The following is a 14,676-nucleotide window of genomic DNA, read 5'->3' as shown; positions in this document are numbered from 1 at the left end:
GTCCTGTCTATCCGGTCGTTCCTGTCCTCAGTGGTCCAATACTCGGAAGTTGTCATCTTTTCCTGGAGTCCTGACCGAGCACCTTTAACATCCTGTGGTGTTCGTGAGTCGCGGCGTAGCCGTGTGTTGCGGCTTGACCGCTTACTATTTATTATTTGGTTATATTGTGTTTCGGAGCTTTTGCGGAGGATTCCGCTCCCACAAATCCACTCTGGTATCCAGCGGTGCTGGATAGGAGTAACGGATTCGTGGATTTTTGGTTGTCCTTTTCCCTGGCGGTTTGTCCGCACATACTTCTGGTTTAAGTTAGTTAGCTTGTAGCCCCTGGCCTGGTTGCTTAGTCAGAGGGCCCCTTGTTATCACCCTGTCTCGGATTTCCCTTTGTCTCCCATTAAGACCTGAGGGGGCATCGGAGTTGGGCAGACATAATCCGCCCTTCAAACGCGGCTGCCATGGGCTCAAGCAACCATAGTCTCGCAGGGGATTTCTGATAACACGGGTGAGACAACGGAGTTAGGGCGCCAGGGGTTACTAGGCTTTCCTGCTCCCGTAACCAGCATTCCATTCCAGTACTCTGACCTCCGTCATAAGATCACCTCTGGTCAGACGTACTGGTATCATAACAGTAACTGCCCACCAGCACTTCTATGTACCTGCCCATCAGTACCTCTGTGTAACCGCCCACTAGCATATCAAGATACCTTATAAAAATTCTGAAACCGCAATCTGGATTTTCATAAATTAAATTATATTATTATAATTATAAGTTATGCATTGACTTCAGTGGCGGTTTGTAAAACCACATGCTAACCCGCCTGAAAAAATCAGCACAAATTATAAACGAGGTTTGGATAAGTGAGATGACTAATAGCGCATATCATTTAATTATACTGTCTGTTACAGGCCCAGAAAATGTTCTGCTACTGTGGATTTTTGTGAATGGTGATAGTGAGATTTCTCTAGTTCTAGACTTCACTGCCCTGTAACATATGGAGGAGGAGGAGGGAAGGGTCAGATGGAGGCAGTAGGAGCATCATGTGCTGCAGAGGTTCTACAGAATCCATCATTTTAGACAAAGAGTGTCCCCGGAATTCCTGACAGACCAGAAGGTCATTCAAATGCTTAGGCTAAACAATGGGAACTTTCAGAATCTTCATGCGCAGATGAAGGATGATTTGGCGTATTAACTACATGCTCCAATACAATTTATGGTCTGTTATTCACTTGGTTACAGGCTCATTTCATTTAATGCGTTCACTAGTATGCAGCAACATTTTGAAAGATCTTTAGTGTTTAATGCACTAAAAATGCTGTCACATACATACTGTATATCTGCTTCCCTAATTAGAAGGAACAGTGACATTAACTAAAATTATCTATTATCTCTCATGATTATCTAATGGCTTGGGTGCTACTGTATAGGTTATACACAGTTTGATCTACAGCTACCGCACCAGAAATCTGAGATGTACAAGTATTAATTATGTGCATCATGGGCTAGTAGCATGATATATGATGTGATGTCATGGCTTCTGTTCCTGCACTCCAGTGGCAAGCAGTTGAAAAGATGCAGAATTTTAGTCATTTGTAAAATCAATGCTTAATAAATAAACCCCATAGAGTACATACATTTAATGATAAAATCATAGCTATACTCACCAGATACAGTGTGAAGGGGAAAGTTATGGCCGCAGCAAACTTTTCACTTGCCATTTTTTCTGCAGGTGCCTCTTTATGGGGGTAATTCAGATCTGATCGCTGGGCTGCATTTTTGCTGCCTTGTAATCAGATAGTTGCCACCTACAGGGGGAGTGTATTTTTGCTGTGCAAGTGTGCGATCGCATGTGTAGCAGAGCTGCACAAACTGATTTTGTGCAGTCTCTGCGCAGCTGAGGACTTACTCAGCCGCTGCGATCACAAAAGCCTGTTCGGGACCAGATTTGACGTCAGACACCCTCTCTTCAAAAGCTTGATCCCGCCCTCGTTTTCCCGGACACTCCCTGAAAATGGTAATTTGCCACCTACAAACGGCCTCTTCCTGACAATCTCCTTGCAAACACCCATGCAAATGGATCATTTGCACCATCCCGTCACTGACCGCCAAAGCCCATTGTACCCGTCCGATGCGCTGGCGCGGTGCAAACGCATGCGCAGTTCGGAACGGATCAGCCGCTGTGCGAAAATGCACAGCAGTGATCAGATCTGAATTAGGCCCTATGTCTGAATCTTTCTTTTTACGGAGTGTATACTTTTGTGTTGAAATCGTATTCCACAACTATCAGTTGAGATTCAGCGGTGCCTCTACTGCCTATAACAGTGTATTATTTAACTATCAGAACACAGTTTTGAGGCCTATTCATCATGAAAAACATGTGGTGTGCAAATGAAGGATTTACCCGAGGCAAGTTCAAGTAAGTATTGGAAGTATTCATCTTGCCTCTTTTACTAATTATCACTTCTGAAAGACTACTCTTTCTATAGAGACAACTTTTTGGAAGTGTGAGCCAGTGTTGAGTGCATGGATCTGCCTCCTGTCTGCAGAGAAAAATATCTTTAATGCTGCTTCTCCCCCAGCTCCAGATCTGGTCACAGCTCTCCCCAATGTCTCATCTGTTTCACCGCATCCTCTACCCACGTGTCTCCTCTTCTTCGCTGTATCCTTCTCCCAAGTGTCTTCTCTCCCTTTCTGGATCCTCTCCTCTGGTGTCTACTCCCTCTCCTCATCCTCTCCCCCAGATGTTTCCTCTCCCCGTGTCTCCTCTCCTTCACCGAAACTGTTTCCCTGATGTCTCCTCTCCCCCAACGTTTCCTCCTGGTTGGTACGCTTTACTCAAGTGAGCTTTGTTCACATGCATCTACAGGTATAAGCCCTGTTATCTGCAAAGTTCGAGCCAAGCAGCAAATTTGAAAATAGAAAAATAAAAAATATATTTTATTGTTTTTGTACTGGTTGGTTGGTGCGTAGTTTGAACTGAGTTACAAGTTTAAAAATAGAAAAATAAAAATATATATCTATTGTTTTTGTACTGGTAGGTCCACACACTCTCCCCAACTACCCACCCATCCCTCTCCTCCCTTTCGCCTCCAAACGCCTTGAACATATTGTCTACAACCACCTTACTGCCTTTCTTTCCTTCCACTCACTGCTTGACCCGTTCCAGTCTGGCTTCTGTCCTCTCCACTTCACTAAACTGCTCTCATAAAAGTCTGCAATTAACTTCTTTCTGCTAAATCCAAGGGCCACTACTCTCTGCTTATTCTCCTTGACCTCTCTGCTCCTTTTGGCAATGTGGACCAACCTCACCTTCTGCAAACCCTCTCTCCCTTGGCCTGAGTGATACTGCCCTCTCCTACTATCCTCCTATCTCTCTGACCATTACTGTACTTCTCCATCTCCTCTCATAACTCCACCCCCCCCACACACTTCCACCAGGGGCGTAGCCAGAACTATGTGCCCCATAGCAACATTTTGTAGGGTCTCCCGTCCTAATGCTTCTAGAGAGACACTTCCCTGCAGCAGTTGTTAATGCTCTATAATAGTGCCCTAGTTCATTCTCTGAGCTATAGTAGAGCCTTATTTAATGTTATGCCCCATAGTAGTGCCCTAGATTCTTTTATAAATCGCAGTAGTGCTTAAGTTCACCCTATGTCACATTTCAGAGCTGTCAGTGCTGTTAATGCTGATGATACTCAAATATACCTTTCCTCCCTAACCCCCCCCCCCCCCCCTTTCACTCTCGTCACTCATGTATCCAATTGTTTCTCTGCTATTTCTTCCTGGATGTCCCAGCACTTTTTTAAACTTAACATGTTTAAGACTGAACTGATAATTTTCCCACCTCACACAAGTTCATTATCTATTGATGGCACTACTGTTTCCGCTAGACACTAAGAGTGCTATCTTGGAGTAATCCAAGACTCCTCCCTCTCCTTCAAACCACACATACAGTACCTCTCACAAACCTGTCATCGTCATCTCAGAAATATTTCCAGGATCAGACCCTTTCTCACCCAGGATGTTACTCATTGGTCATCTCCAGACTGGTTTATTGTAACCTTCTCCTATCTGGCATTCCGGACAAATGCCTTTCTCCACTCCAATCTATTCTCACCAAACATACTCCATCCACCTCATCTCTCTTACAGCCCTTTACTGGCTCCCCTTCAGAATCAAATTCAAGCTTCTCACACTCATAAATCCCTCATCCATTTCTCTCCCATTTACATCACTGACCTTATCTCCCTTCACACTCCCACCCATCCTCTTTGTTCCACTAATGCACGCCGCCTTTCCTACCTACTAGATTTTGCATGTGCTGCTCTCTTTCTCTGGAATTCTCTACCTCTCCCCCTCAGAATCTCCACCCCTTTATAAGACTTTAAACAGGCTCTCAAGACACACTTCTTCACCAAACCCAGAAAACTCTCATCCTAAGCCCAGTGTCATCTGCTGATGCAGAAACGTTTATATAACCTGTACTTGTCCTATATTGTCTTGAATTGTAAGTAACTGTTTTCTTGTTTTGCTTACTTGTTTATGTACTCTGTAATTGCTGTGGATCCCTTGTGGCGCCATATAAAAGCATAATAATAATAATAATAAGTTACTACAATGTGTAATAATGCCATGATTACCCTGTGTTTGTCTATGGAACCACAGTACATTTCAGTGGGGTATAAGAAGGTCATACAATACTAAAAATAATACCTAAGGCACTGATATGCTGTTTTACTGTTACTCCAATGTAAACCTTAGTTGTACAACTAGAAAGTGTAAAAAATCATTATAAGATCAGGTCTAGAGCAAAATCAAGTTAGTTTCTGTTTCTGAAATATACCCTTGCACACAGCAGTGAATGTCTCTTAGCAAGAAGTACTATATAAGCTTTCTGCTTAATTCCACTCAGAGGGCATGGGCCCTCATTCTGAGTTGTTAGCTCGCTAGCTGCTTTTAGCAGCATTGCAAACGCTAGGCCGCCGCCCTCTGGGAGTGTATCTTAGCTTAGCAGAATAGCGAACGAAAGATTAGCAGAATTGCTACTAAATATTTTCTTGCAGTTTCTAAGTAGCTCCAGACCTACTCCTAGATTGCGATCAGCTCAGTCCGTTTAGTTCCTGGTTGGACGTCACAAACACGCCCTGCGTTCGGCCAGCCACTCCCCCGTTTCTCCAGACACTCCCGCGTTTTTCCCTGACATGCCTGCGTTTTTTAGCACACTCCCGGAAAACGCTCAGTTACCACCCAGAAACGCCCCTTTCCTGTCAATCACTCACCGATCAGCAGTGCGACTGAAAAGTGCCGCAGGATCCACAGCAAATCTACTAAGTTTTGTGTAAAATAACTTAGCGCATGCGCGCAGCGTACCATGCGCATGCGCATTTAGCAACAAATCGCAGCATAGCGAAAATCGGCAACAAGCGAACAACTCGGAATGACCCCCATGGTTCTGAATAGCACTCAATGCTGATGTTCATGGAGAAGAGATCTTTTGCTACTGCACATGCATTGAGACGCATTGTTTCAGAAATGTATTTCTTCCTAAAGGCTAAAAATAAATGCATGTTTATTTTATTAACAAAGAAACAAAGAAAGTGACAAGGATATCCCACAATAGGTCCGTTGGTAAATAAATCTGTATATAGAGCAATGCATACTGTACACTCCAGGGACGTGTGGTGAGGTAAATGGCATGGGGTAAATTTACTAAGGTGGGAGTTTTTTTAGAACTGATGTTGCTCATAGCAACCAATCAGATTCTACTTAACATTTATCTAGCTTATTTACATTTCTTTATTATCTGATTAGTTGCTATGGGCAACGTCACCAGTTCTAAAAAAGAAAAAAAGAAAAACACCTTAGTAAATCTACCCAAATATATGAGCCAAAGTGTTCATGTGGGCATTATACAAAGTAGTATATACTGCTGGAAATTGGGTGAGTTTTGATCAGAGGTGTACGGAAAAGGTAGACTTTTACTCCAGAGATTTGACTACAGAAATTATTAGAATAACACAAAGAAGATATTTATTATATATTGTTGTAGTTTTCATATACTTTATATAGTCAAAACTCTGGCGTATACGTTAGCATGACAGGAAAGGGTCTCCTTAGCTTACTGTACGTCACTGGTACACACCTTACATTAGAAATGTAAAATAATTGAGAAATGAGCACAAGCATAAGGCCACAGGCTGTCATCACCCTAATAGTACAAGATCATCAAATAGTAGATTGGACAGCTGTTGCTGCATCGGAGGCTTTACTAAACTAGTACATTAGTGTTTACTAGGGCCATAGAGAGCAACAGCAGGTTGGGTTATGAGGGGAGTGGATAAATACTGGGGGCGAGGCAATAGACGCTCCAAAAAATATCATTGAACACTACTAAGCACATGCAGGATGGGGCATAACATCAAGGAAATGAAGTAAGAATAGCTTATGAGATCCTAAGAAGCCAGCTGTTTTATTTATTTAACCAGTCCGATGAGTGCCGTACTTGGAGAGTATATATATATATATATATATATATACAGTATTTGCTGGCGTATAAGACTACTTTTTTGCCCTGAAAAACATGCCTCCAAGTGGGGGGGTCGTCTTATATGCCGGGTGCACTTCAGTTGGGATAGACATAGCTGCCATAGTGGCCTTCCGATACTCGCCCGGTGCCCATAGTGGCCTCCCGATGCCCACCCACCTCATTCTACTCACCATCCAGTATCGCGCGATATCCAGTGCGGCCGCGGCGGGTCACTAGTGCCAATTACAGGGAGATGCAGGGACTGGCCAGAGGCGCTGCAGTCGCGTTGTGGCCGTACAATGGTGACAATGACAGGTACTGTAATGGCACTAATACTAATGGCACTCATGTGAAACCGGTAACACTAAATGCACACAGGGGTATACTTTTATACATTTTACAACTTTCTCCTCGCCGCCTCCCCCCTTCTTATGCATACCTTGATAAATACTCCCTATCCAAATCTCTTATCAGGTCATAATATACAGTATGTCACAAATCTGATGTTCTTTTACATTTTATTTGGTGTGTGGAAGGGGGTAGTCTTATACGGCGAGTATATAACAAACTCTATATTTTGAGTGGAAATGTTGGGGGTCGTCTTATACGCCCAGTCGTCTTATACGCCGGCAAATACGGTATATATATATATTTATACAGAAATTAAAAAACTGCGGCACTCAGGGACTGATAGAAAAGTCAATGTATTAAACAATACAAAACATCCATCGACGTTTCGGGGAATCCAACCCCTTTCTCAAGATGTGCAAGTATCAAAAAATACTTGATACTTGCACATCTTGAGAAAGGGGTTGGATTCCCCGAAACGTCGTAGGATGTTTTGTATTGTTTAATACATTGACTTTTCTATCAGTCCCTGAGTGCCGCAGTTTTTCCATTTCAGTGTCAATACTCTCCTGAGGGCACCGGGGCACGTTGCCACTTATGGGAGTGCCGGGCTGTTTGTGCTATATATATATATATATATATATATATATATATATATATAAAATATATATTGTTATTATTATTATTTATATTTATTTACAGTTTCTTATATAGGCTTATATAGCGCAGCATATTACATTGCGCTTTACAATTGGAATCAACAGTGATAAGCTAAACTGGGTAATAATAATCCACAGCACTCAGCTATCCGCGGTGCCAGTGGTATTGTGACCACACCATTTAAATAAAAAATCATACATATTCAGCACTCCCCTAATAACATTTCAGACAGTTATTCATCTGAATTCAGGGAATTTTAGTTCCAAAATATTGTTATACAAGTTGAGTATCCCATATCCATATATTCCGAAATACGGAATATTCCGAAATACGGACTTTTTTGAGTGAGAGTGAGATAGTGAAATCTTTGTTTTTTGATGGCTCAGTTTACACAAACTTTGTTTAATACACAAAGTTATTAATAATATTGTATTAAATGACCTACAGGCTGTGTATACAAGGTGTATATGAAACATAAATGAATTGTGTGTATGTACACACACTTTGTTTAATGCACAAAGTTATAAAAAATATTGGCAAAAATAACCTTCAGGCTGTGTGTATAAGGTGTATATGAAACATAAATGCATTCTGTGCTTAGATTTAGGTCCCATCACCATGATATCTCATTATGGTATCTAATTATTCCAAAATACGGAAAAATCCGTTATCCAAAATACCTCTGGTCCCAAGCATTTTGGATAAGGGATACTCAACCTGTAGTTTGTTAAGCTGACCAGCTCCTTCACGGCCATTCCCTATTGGTCACTGACTTTCAATATATATATGAGCATTGCCCTCAGGTATCTTTTTGATTTTAAATACACAGTATGCTTCTATCATCTTTTTCTTGCATCCCTATTTTCCTAAACATCCTAGTGATATTTGGTGGACCCCCTTCTTTTAAAGTAAAGCATTCATTACCCTCAAAACCAGAAATAAAGACACGGAGACTTGAATTTTGGCAGAAAAATTGCTAGCTATTTATTTGACCCTAACCAGTAGCAAACCTGTAATAGAAAATTTTATTAAGATGCCGATCCAGCCGGCATATGGTGGCAGCAAAAAGAACGGCTCTATTAACCTAAATTAACCTTAAAATACTAAAAATTCGAAACCATCCTAATTTTACTACAACTATCACAAACCGGTAATAGGTGACAACTCAACCCCCACAGTGACTACCCACCGCTCCTGGGTGCCCTGCCGCTGCCTTCCCGGATGGGTGGTCAAGCGGCCAATAAGTCGATGGAGGTGAGTGCACCTAAACCACACCAAACTGTAAAACACTACAGCTTACCATACAAATACAAAACTGCCGTTCTTTTCCGCCAATAAATAGCCAACGATAAAACCAGCCAACAACTTAATGCCAAGGCACCACGTGCCAGAATTTCTGACCACAGGGGCGGGAGGGTGGGAAGGCAAATCACCACAAGAGAGAGCTAAGATGGCCTCACCTTCCCTATATATATCAAACCCTCCCCTTCAAAAAAGGCTGTACTTTCCTCACAGCTAGGTCCACCCCTCACCAGATGTTTAACTCTTTCCTTTCCTATGCAGTCAATTCTCTCTCCTAAACATCCTAGTGATATTTGGTGGACCCCCTTCTTTTAAAGTAAAGCATTCATTACCCTCAAAACCAGAAATAAAGACACAGAGACTTGAATTTTGGCAGAAAAATTGCTAGCTATTTATTTGACCCTAACCAGTAGCAAACCTGTAATAGAAAATTTTATTAAGATGCCGATCCAGCCGGCATATGGTGGCAGCAAAAAGAACGGCTCTATTAACCTAAATTAACCTTAAAATACTAAAAATTCGAAACCATCCTAATTTTACTACAACTATCACAAACCGGTAATAGGGGACAACTCAACCCCCACAGTGACTACCCACCGCTCCTGGGTGCCCTGCCGCTGCCTTCCCGGACGGGTGGTCAAGCGGCCAATAAGTCGATGGAGGTGAGTGCACCTAAACCACACCAAACTGTAAAACACTACAGCTTACCATACAAATACAAAACTGCCGTTCTTTTCCGCCAACAGCGAAAGACTCATCCCCAAAGTCTTCGCATCGCCACCATAACCTCACCCTAACTCCTGAAACACTAGGAACAGATCCTCCAGGAAAAGCATCATCCCCTCACTGGATAGATGCATACCATCAGGCCGAAAAAGGTGACTGTCTCTGAACCGAATTCTAGGGTGGCGAACCACTTGGCCTCCGTGGGACAACACCCACTTCGCCACCGCCCCATTCACCTTCTGCCTGGCCTCCTCAATTTCGCGACCGTCCGCCACACCTTGCCAACTCAACCTTGGCACCATCAAGGAGAACACCAATACACAATTGGTCCATGCTGCGGCCAAACTTTCCAGATCCTGTATCATGGCCCACCGCATCTCCAAAGAAGTCCTCTTCCCCAGTTCGTTGCCACCTAAATGGACAACCAACACCCTAGGGCTCCATGCTTGCTGGCCCGACTCACTAGTCTACTTCTTAACTCCGTCCACATCATCCCTTGCCAACCAAGCCAACGAACTCCTCGAGCCCTAGGAAACATCTGTGCCCCCTCCGAGGCCAAAACTGGGCGGCCCAATACACATAAGAGTGGCCAACCACCCAAATAGGCAAGTCATCTTCCAACCAACCTGAAGAGGAGGAAAAGGGGGTAAAAGTGGTTACTAATGATCTATACCATTATTTAATTTACTGCATTAACCTGAAGGATCTGCCAAAAAGAAAAATTTTGTTTCCGTATATTGCAGCAGTCCCGGCCTAGCCGATCTGCACGAGCTTCCAGCCAATTTGAAGTAGAACATGAACACACAAATGGGAAAGATGAAAACAAAATTAAGAAGTAAACAAAAAAAGGGGGGGGAAGGGGGGGGTAAAAAGGGGTAAAACATGTAATAACTCAGCTGGAGGTGAAAGCGTAAAGACCTGCTGAGGGACTCTGATTAGAACAGATTAGCCGAATTGTAAATTAGAATTCAGTCCGTCAAGTCAGGCAAAAAAATCGCAAAATAACTCCAGACCCCCGCTGCCGGCTCATGCCCGCAACGGCGAGTAGCTAATCCCTGAGTAGGCTAAAAGGGGGGAAGACAAACACACGCACAACACCATAACGTACTGAACTGTACAACATGACTGAACAACAAACTACGCGCGAGCCAACATCTCATGCAACGGGGCGAATATACCGTCTGCAACTTGACGACTTCCATCGCGCCACCGCCTGGACCTCGGCCATGTAAAATCCCGCCGCCGCAGCCGACGTCTCAGCCCCTATGCGGAAGGAATGCGTCCCGAACGCAGCGGGTGGAAGGCCCAAGCTCGCAAGACAGCGACCCAGCATCCAATGAAATTGATACTTCGTCACCGGCAGCCCGTCATCATGCAGCAGCCATGACCCCCGACCGCCGGGCCGTACTGCCGCATACTACCCTGCCAAACTTACTGGGCAAATGCTCCCATCCAGTGCCGGAACCAAGGTGACCCAACGACCTCTCCCCACTTGGTCTGTCTTAGAGCGACGCTATCCGCAAAGCAAGGACCTCTCACCCACCACCACGTCCTCAACCAGCATGCGCGAATCTGCTCGCTTAGAAGGCGCCACCAATTCCGAAACCCTAAAGGCCCCGTGGTAGGCCATTGAGAACGCCAAACTGAACAACAGCGACTCAAACATGGACGATGCGACACCTCCTACCGCCCTGATAACAGCCGGCAACAAGGCCGCATCAATGGGCCGCCTCCTGTCAGGCGGCGTCGGCGCGACTCGCGCCCATCCTTTCATTGCCGTCAGCAGAATCCCACTCTTAGTCACGTCGGGGACGCCCTTTATTTTGCTGAAAACTAAATCCCAGCCAAGTATCGGGATACCACCGCTCTGGACCTACCCGAAACATACAGCTGCCAAATAAAAGAAAGCATCATCCGATGCCCGCTCTTAACTTGCGAATTTCATCCTTGAACAAACTCCTCCCATTCACTCCAAGCTTGCCTGTAAGCCTTAAGCGTGGTTGGCGCGACTGACCGCAACGCTAGACCCTCCAGTCTGGCCCGATCACCTGCCAAACATAACCGGGACAATGAAAACCATGCTCGTCGGCCTCGGATGCCAATCAAACAAAACCTTTCCCACTGCCCTCGTGATGACGCGTCAGCAATTCCGTTCTCCAGCCCCGGCACATGCTGCGCGCGGAACCACACGTTCTGACGTAGGCACGTCAACAGCAACTGCCCCAGCACCCGCAGAACGACCAGCGACTTCGCCCTCTAGTTATTTATCGCATGCATCACGCCCAGATTGTCACATCTAAACAAGATGCTGCGATGAGCCAGGCCATCGCCCCAGACCTCCAGTGCCACCATAATGGGAAAAGCTCAAGAAGCAAAAGGTCCTTAGTTAAACCTTCGCGACGCCATTCTGCCGGCCACGAGGCCGCGCACCAAGATCCCTCCAGATAGCAACCGAATCCAGCGACCCCTGCTGCATCGGTGAACAGCTGCAACCTAGCGCTGTCCACCGTTGGGGCCTGCCATATACACACCCCGTTGCAGTCCTACAGGAATGAGGCCCCTACGGCCAATCCCTCTTGATCTCTGAGGACAAACGCCCTAAATGGTGTGGTCTGGCACACCCCGCATTCGCCCTTTCTAGCTTCCGGCAGAAATCCTGCCCATCGGGATTACCCGGCAACCAAAGTTAACCTGCCCAGCAAGGATTGCGCCTGCCGCAGTTTTACCTTGAACAAACCCCTCGAACCGGCAAATGGCGTCGCGGAGCTTGACCACTTTGTCTCTAGGCAGACAGCACGATCCTGCCACCGTGTCAATCTCGATCCCTAAAATTGACAAACAGGAGATCGCCCCCCCGTTTTATCTTCAGCCACGGGAACTCCGAAGCGACAAAACAGAGCTCGGATGCTGAAAAGCAAGTCGCCGCATCGCGGTGAGTTAGCTGGTCCCGTACACAGTAAGTCATTGAGGTAATGGCGCGACCCCATGACCTCCCGACGAAGACTCCACGCACAATGTAGAAATGTGCTAAATAGCTTGAAACATGAGCATGAAACGGAACATCCCATCGGCAAGCATTTGTCGATAAAATATTCCGTTCCAATCCGGAAGCTCAGAAAGCGTAATGAGTCCGGATGTAGCGGCAGCAACCGAAAAGCGGACTAAACATAAATCTTAACCATGAAGGCCCCAGCACCGTAGCTGCGGGCCAGCTCCAACGCCTCGTCAAACGATTGACGCCCCACCGAGCAATGAGCCGGTGGTATCGCGTTGTTGACCGACGCCCCGGACGGGTAAGAAAATGCTGGATAAGCCTAAAAGCGCCTGGAGTCTTCTTGGTAACCACACCCACTGGGGAGATGACTAAGCCTTCCACCGGGGTTGATGGAAACGGCCCCTCCATCCTGCCCAGCCTGACCTCCTCATCTACCTTCTCCCGCAGTACCAAAGGCAAGGCACGAGCAGACTGGAGGTTCCTTTGGGCCCTCGCCGTAACCTCGCTCGCAACAGGCAAGCGTAAACAAAACGCAAACCTGAAAAATAAACTAACGCGTCGGCCCTATTTGGATACCAATCCAACCCCCTGCCCATTGTATCCAAATCAATTGGCGTTGGCGCTCTGCGGAGCGCTCCCGCTCGCGCCCGATCTTGGGTAAGTTTGCTTACCCCGGGTACCTTGACGACTACCTTTGAAGCAGGAGGAGGCCGGGTGGGACCCTCCACATTGCAGGCATGAGTGTCGAATCCGACACTGCTTGCCGAAGGAACATGTCGCGTTGTTAAACGCGAAGCAATTTCCCTTTGTGGCGGCCTGTCCCTCTGCACGGACGGCCGACCTACCTGTCTTTGTCGATCCGCCGTCCGCGCCGGGCCCCTGGGCGGACGACCCTGCGCGGAGCCCGTCCGCCCCCGATTCCGGGGCTCCTTGCCCTGTTGCAAGGCCCGAGTGACCTTGAGCCAGACTTCCACGTCCTTAAAACCCAAAGTCCATAACCTGTACCGTCCTGCTTCCGCCGTAAATCCTAATCATATCTACGCCATTCAGCGCCGGACGACGTGCGTTGCATATCATGCACGAGATGCAGATACCGAATAATATTAATGTGCTCGTTCGGCCTATCTTCTAGGTCACAAGCGCGAAGACCCAAAACCAGCCAGCCAGTTATCGAAGGTACGGAAGGCCTCGGCCCCGATTCCCTTCTTTGCTGCCGCCGACCCAACCGCTGCCAGGGCTGACGCCAGCGTACCGGGAGGGTCAGTACCACCCCAGGACGTGGCGCCGACCCCCGCGGGCTCCGGGGCCGGGTGGCGGCGTGCGCCGATCCACCCGGCGCCCAAGAGTTGTCCCACGGTGCCCCGCTGTCTGGCGCCCAGATGGCCCAGGCGGGGAACCGCCTGCGCCCCTGAGGCGCCGAGGCCTGGTCCCCCGCCTTGAACCTCCGGCACCTGCAGCCTAGCATGTGCCATGCCCTTGGTATTCCCTGGGGGTACCCACCCCCCGCCAGGCTGGAGCTACCTCCGCCTGCCGGGTGGCCCCCGCGTCGGGAGATATCACTTGCCTTCCCTGCTAACCTTAACAATGCGCAACAGGCCTGCTTATACCTGGTTGATCGCTGCCCCTCCTCCTCCCCCCCGACCCTCGCCGGGTTCCGGCTGAAGGGGAGAGGGATGGGGAGACGAGGAGGCCTGCGGCGCCGCTGCGCGCACTCGTGTGCGAGCGACGCCGCCTGAGGCGAGCATGGGCGCGCGCGCACGCCGTGCGCGCGTCCCACTGCCTCCCGCCCGCGATCCTCCGGCAGGGACCTCCGGAACTTCCGCCGGGCGAGGCACCGCGACAGGCCCCACTCGGCTAAAACAATGTCTCCCGCCCGGCTCCCCCCCCCCCCGCCTGGCACCACCACTCGGCCTCGGTAAGGGGGGCGTAGTCGGAGCCGTTTGCGGCTCAACGGAAAGGCGCCCGGCACTGGCCACCAATGTCTCCTCCGCAGTATGCGGAGGTGAGGGCTGCTGCCCTATCACCTCCGGGCGACCCGGCGGAGCCCCCGGCCCACCACGCCACCCGCGCCCAGACGGCAACGCCGCCCTGGCCTCAAGCAGCGAGGCCGACCCGGCCCGCCGT

The sequence above is a fragment of the Pseudophryne corroboree genome, chromosome 2 (genome assembly GCF_028390025.1).
Source record: "Pseudophryne corroboree isolate aPseCor3 chromosome 2, aPseCor3.hap2, whole genome shotgun sequence".
Classification (NCBI taxonomy): domain Eukaryota; kingdom Metazoa; phylum Chordata; class Amphibia; order Anura; family Myobatrachidae; genus Pseudophryne; species Pseudophryne corroboree.
This window is presented reverse-complemented; position numbering follows the sequence as displayed.